Here is a 6,000-nt window from a genome sequence, read left to right on the forward strand (position 1 = left end):
GTTCGTGCCCCGGTTTGGGAAGATCCCACATGCCGCGGAGCGGCTGAGCCCGTGAGCCATGGCCGCTGAGCCTGCGCGTCCGGAGCCTGTGCTCCGCAACGGGAGAGGCCACAACAGTGAGAGGCCCGCGTACCACAAAAAAAAAAAAAAAAAAAAGCTTTTACAATAGTGTAAAAAATGTAAAGTAGATTTATTTGAGATTTTAAGACAGGAAAACATCTGTTGATTTTTTCACTTTAAACTGTATGTGTTTTGTAGCCCACTTTGTATCCCCTTTTGGGCAAACAACCTAGACTGGGTGGCTTATAAACAACAGAAATGTATTTCTCATAGTTCTGGTGCTCCAGGAATTAGACAGAGAACTTGTTAAAGGGGAGTAGTGTCTGGGCTGTGTGTAGATATAACGCCCATGTTTCTTTCTCTAGTCTAAGCCACCCTTCTGAGCTCCAGACGAAGTAGCCAGCTCTGTACTTGACATCTCCACTGCTTCTTACATGTAACATGTCTAAAGTGAAGTTCTTGGATTTGTTCCCAGAGGTGTCTTGCTTTTGGCTGATGGCACCCTAGTCCACTCAGATGCATTCCCTCAGCCCCCAGTTCCAGGCTATTGGCAGGTCCTGCCGAGTATCTCATATCCATGTTCTTCTGGACATTTCTGTTGCTTCCATCCTCCGCTGAGCTCCCACCATTTCCAAGAGGGCCCAGTAACTGGCTTCCCAATTCCAACCTTTTGCTCGTGTAATCTGCTCTCTGCAGAGCAGCCGAAATAATCTGGCTGTCGGCCACCACTGTGGCCTCATCCTGAACCTCTCTCTGAACCGACTCTTTTTAGCTACGGTGGCCTTCTGGTAATTTGTAGAACATGTGGCCTTTTTCTCCTTTTACACATGGTTTTCGCTGCTGGGAGGTCCTTCCACTTTTTTTTTTTTTAATTTAATTTTTTTTGAATTTAATTTAATTTTTTTTTTATACAGCAGATTCTTATTAGTCATCAATTTTATACACATCAGTGTATACATGTCAGTCCCAATCGCCCAGTTCATCCCACCACCACCCCCACCACCCCACCGCCACTTTCCCCGCTTGGTGTCCATACGTTTATTCTCTACATCTGTGTCTCAATTTCTGCCCTGCAAACCAGTTCATCTGTACCATTTTTCTAGACGCCACATATATGCATTAATATATGATATTTCTTTTTCTCTTTCTGACTTACTTCAATCTGTATGACAGTCTCTAGGTCCATCCACATCTCTACAAATGACCCAGTTTCGTTCCTGTTTATGGCTGAGTAATATTCCCTTGTATATATGTACCATATCTTCTTTATCCTTTCATCTGTTGATGGGCATTTAGGTTGCTTCCATGACCTGGCTATTGTAAATAGTGCTGCAATGAACATTGGGGTGCATGTGTCTTTTTGAAGTATGGTTTTCTCAGGGTATATGCCCAGTGGTGGGATTACTGGATCATATGGTAATTCTATTTTTAGTTTTTTAAGGAACCTCCATACTGTTTCCACTTGTTCTTTATGTGGCTGTCTCCTTCCCCTCTGATTTGGCTTTCTCTGCTGTGTAGCAAATTACCACAGATTTATTATCTCACAGTTTCCATGGGATAGGAGTCCAGGCACGGCTTGGCTGGGTTGTCTGCTCGGGGTCTCACAAGCTGCATTCAAGGTGTCAGCTGCGCTGTGGTCTCATATGGGGCTCCGGGGCCCCTCCCAAGCCCGTTCAGGTGATTGGTGATGTGCAGTTCCTTACGGTTAGCCGTGGGAGTGAGACCCCCGGCTTTGCCGTTCACAGGCTGGCTGTGACGTCTTCAAGGCCAGTAGGAGAGCATCTTTCCTGCCTTCATTCTCCTCCTTCAAGAGACCTGACGTCACCCCGAGACCACTCCATCCAGGGAGGTGGTCCCCCCCCGTTATTATCCTCAGCGCTTCACAAGTGTAGCTCTCAACACTGTTTTAAATAGTTTGTTTACTTGTTTATTGTCTGTCTCTTCAACCAGATCACTAGCCCTGTGAGGGAAGGGCCCTGTTGACTCCTCCGTTGTATTCTCAGCATCCGATAACGTGTCTAAAATGTGGTTGGTGCTTATTAAATATTTGCTGAATGAATGCAGAAGGTCGATAGGTGGCCAACAAGGGGATCACACAGCCTTTTTGTGTGTGGATGGGGAGATGCTGACTGTACAGTTCAGAAGAACAGGGTAGAAAGAGCTGTGTGTCGGTGTGACGTGATATTTGAAGCAGGTCCTCTTAACCTCAGGGCCTGCTCGTCTGCCTCGCTGCCTTACTCACCTTTCATGCTTTAGGCACTTAGCCAGGTGAGGAGGGGAATGGCCAGTGACAACTTAGAGGAGTTGCTTTTCTGTAAGAACGTTGAATCTTTCCTTTGAGATGCTCTAAGGCAGTAGTTCCTAACCAGGGGCATCCTTCAGAAAGACCCGAGACTCTTCGAAAATACAGGTGTCCAGCTCTCCCCACTGAAGGCCTGATTCAGTAGGTAAGTCTGGGACATGCAGAGTTTGGAAACAACAGTAAGAACACCAGCAAACCCCCGACGATTGTGCTTTGGATCCATGGTTTGAACCACGGCTCTTACAGTTTGAAGTTCTATTTTTATTCTTCAGGGTGTTCTTAGAGCATTGGGGTTTAGGGACAGAAATCAGGCTTCCTTATTAATAGGGGGTGATTTTAGTCCTCGTTCCTTTAAGCCTCTTGTGGGAATGTAAGTCGCCTTCTGGCTGGAATACAGTGTACAGTATAAGTTGTAGAGGTTTACACTTGGCCACTGTGGGTGGTGATAGAGAGGAAGACCGACTGCCAGTGGTTTGGAGGAAGGAGAGGCCTGACCTGCTTGTGAGTGAGGCGCCTCACCCCACGTGCTGGGAGCGTGGAGTTTTTGTGCCACCGCCAGGCTACGCTGCTCCCTTGTCTGTTGGTTTTGCTTGTTCAAAAGCTGCTTGCTTCTTCCTTCATTTCTCTTAAACCCTAACAGACAGGCAGGTTCAATAAGGTTTAGTAATCTGTGCCTGAGACCAAACTATTAATTATTCCACATGATTGGTGCCTCCTGTTCCTACAATGCACATATTGTATTTCTCTGTTTAAGGGAAGTTGCGTTTGCCAACTTTTTATTGCTTTACCTAGATTCTTGGCAGTCTTTTTTTGGTTTTGTTTTTAAATAACATTGGTAGGAGTTCAAAGGGAACCACAGATAAATGATGGCATGCCCTTTTCCACCCAACAGAAGACTCTTAGAGCTTGGGAGGTTGTAGAATGGTCACGCAGTGGAAGGAGAGGTGGATGGAGTAATGTGGCTGGTAGAGAAAAAGTGCAAAACTTGAAATGGTAGAAGGTCACAAGAAATGAGCTCCAGGGCCACAGGCCTTTTGAAATAGTTTCTGGCTATCTCTTTCTTAGACTATCACATTTTCTGGTCAATTCTCAATTCCAGTATCAAAATGATGCCATCCCTTAGTTTTTCTTTTGTACCCTTTCTGCTTGGGCCCTGCAGTGAGTCCCCATATTGCTGATTCTCAGCCTCCACCCAGAGCCCTGTATGTTTTTATTGGCTTTTCCTTCTGTTTTCCAACTCCAGATTTCCCAAACTGCTTTTGGGGGTACTCTTCCAGTAGTCTGTAAAATTGTGGGAAAGATTCCTGACAGTGTCCTCCTGGAGGGAGATTCTTAGCATCCACTGGGATATGTAGGGTTCTTTTTAGTCCTTACTCAGGAAACCCTTTTAACTTGGTTCAACCTATTGTTTGTCCGGCCTCATGTGAGCACAGAGCGCTTCAGAGGGAAGACCCTGCAGTGTATGGATTGAGAACATTAACTTTTTGTTGTTATTTTATTGTTTTTCTGTTCAATGTAAATGGATTATTTTTAGAGTAATTTTACGTTCACAGCGACGTTGAGGAGAAAATACACAGCGTTCCCAGATACCCCCTGCCCACCCCGTATGCACAGCCTTCGCCATTATCAACATCCTACACCAGAGTGGTACATTGGTTACAACTGATGAACCTACACTGACATGTCATTATCCCCCAAAGTCCACAGTTTACATTAGGGTTCCCTCTTGAGTTGTACATTCTATGGATTTTGACAGATGTATAGTGACATGCAGCCATCATTATGGTCTCATACAGGACACTGACCTAAAAATCCTCTGTGCTCTGCCTGTTCATCCCTCCCTCCCCCCCCAACCCCTGATTCTTTTTACTGTCTCCATAATTTTGCCTTTTTCAGAATGTCATATAGTTGGAATCATACAGTATGCAGCCTTCTCAGATTGGCTTCTTTCACTCAACAGTATGCATTTAAGCTTCCTCCAAGTCTTTTCATGGTTCGGTAGGTCATTTCTTTATAATGTTGAATAACATTCCATTGTTTGTATGGACCACAGCTTATTTATCTCTTCACCTGCTGAAGGACACCTTGGTTGCTTCCAGGTTTTGGCAAGTATGAATAAAGCTGCTGTAAACATCCATGTGCAGTTTTCGTGTGGACATAGGTTTTTGGCTCCTTTCGGTAAATGCCAAGGAGTACAGTTGCTGGATCGTTTGGTAAAAGTATGTTTAGTTTTGTAAGAAACTGCCAGACTGCCTTCCACACGGCTGTAGCGCTCTGCATTCCCACCAGCAATGGATGAGGCTTCTTGCTGCTCCGCATCCTTGTCAGCATTTGATATTGGCAAGCTCTGGATTTTGGCCATTCTGATAGGTACATTTTTGTTACTTTTTGATTTGGTGATTTCTTTCTTTCTCTCTCTTTTTTTTTTATTTGCGGTACGTGGGCCTCTCACTGCTGTGGCCTCTCCCGTTGCGGAGCACAGGCTCCGGACGCGCAGGCTCAGCAGCCATAGCTCACGGGCCCAGCCGCTCCACGGCATGTGGGATCCTCCCGGACCGGGGCACGAACCCGTGTCCCCTGCATCGGCAGGCGGACTCTCAACCACTGCGCCACCAGGGAAGCCCTTTTTTTTAAAAATTTATTTATTTTTGGCTGTGTTGGGTCTTGGTTACTGCACGCGGGCTTTCTCTAGTTGCGCTGAGTGGGGGCTACTCTTCAATGTGGTGCCCGGGCTTCTCACTGCGGGGGCTTCTCTTGTTGCGGAGCACGGGGTCTAGGTGCACGGGCTTCAGTAGTTGTGGCTCGCCGGCTCTAGAGCACAAGCTCAGTAGTTTTGGCACACGGGCTTAGTTGCTCCACGGCATGTGGGATCTTCCCGGACCAGGGGTCCAGCCCGTGTCCCCTGCATTGGCAGGTGGATTCTCAACCACTGCACCACCAGGGAAGCCCGCAAGTACAATTCATTAATACGTTTCATGACATAGACTAAGTTTGAAAACGTTGACTTTGAAGACAGGAAAGTTCAAGTCTGGGCTCTTCCCACTCAAGTTGTCTGCGTTTGGGTCAGCTACTTACCTCTGTAGACTTGAGTTTCCCCATTTGAACAACGAGGTCAAAACTTGGATCCATGAGACTGTGGTGTGGATTCAACAAGATGAAATGCCTAACGCAGGCTCTACACGTGTTGAGTGTCTGTTAAAAAAAACCTCGCCAATTAGGAAATGCTGCTCCAGGCACTCTCTGTGCTCCTCTCAGACACAGTTACCCCCCTTTATTTGACCTGCACATCCCTGTCTCTGTTTCCAGGCCGTAGGCTTGGAATGTGCTTAATGCCATTTACCAAGGGTATTTTCTCTTCTGTTTAAGCAACTTCCGAAGTTGTTTTAAGAATGTGTCCTTAAATTATTGAAAACAAATTCTTCTTGAATTCTTGTCCAGTATTTGATCTTCCCTGAGGTTAAGTCTCAAAAGATGAATCTGTGCATCTTTGGATCTGTTCTCTGCTTCTCTTCCTTCTGTTTCCTCCCTCCCTCCCCGCTCCCTCCCTTCCCCTTCCCCCTCCCCCTCCCTCCCTTCCCCTTCCCCCTCCCCCTCCCTCCCTTCCCCTTCCCCCTCCCCCTCCCTCCCTTCCCCTTCCC

At 46.5% G+C, this 6,000-nt stretch overlaps 1 protein-coding gene across 7 annotated transcripts in view; it reads left to right on the forward strand.

The window, feature by feature from the left end:
- Positions 1-6,000, forward strand: part of DZIP1 (DAZ interacting zinc finger protein 1) — a 54,866-nt gene that overhangs the window by 22,176 nt on the left and 26,690 nt on the right. The gene's annotated exons all lie outside the window — the stretch shown is intronic.

The sequence above is a fragment of the Monodon monoceros genome, unplaced genomic scaffold (assembly GCF_005190385.1).
Source record: "Monodon monoceros isolate NGI ecotype Baffin Bay Population unplaced genomic scaffold, NGI_Narwhal_1 Super_Scaffold_8, whole genome shotgun sequence".
Lineage (NCBI taxonomy): Eukaryota > Metazoa > Chordata > Mammalia > Artiodactyla > Monodontidae > Monodon > Monodon monoceros.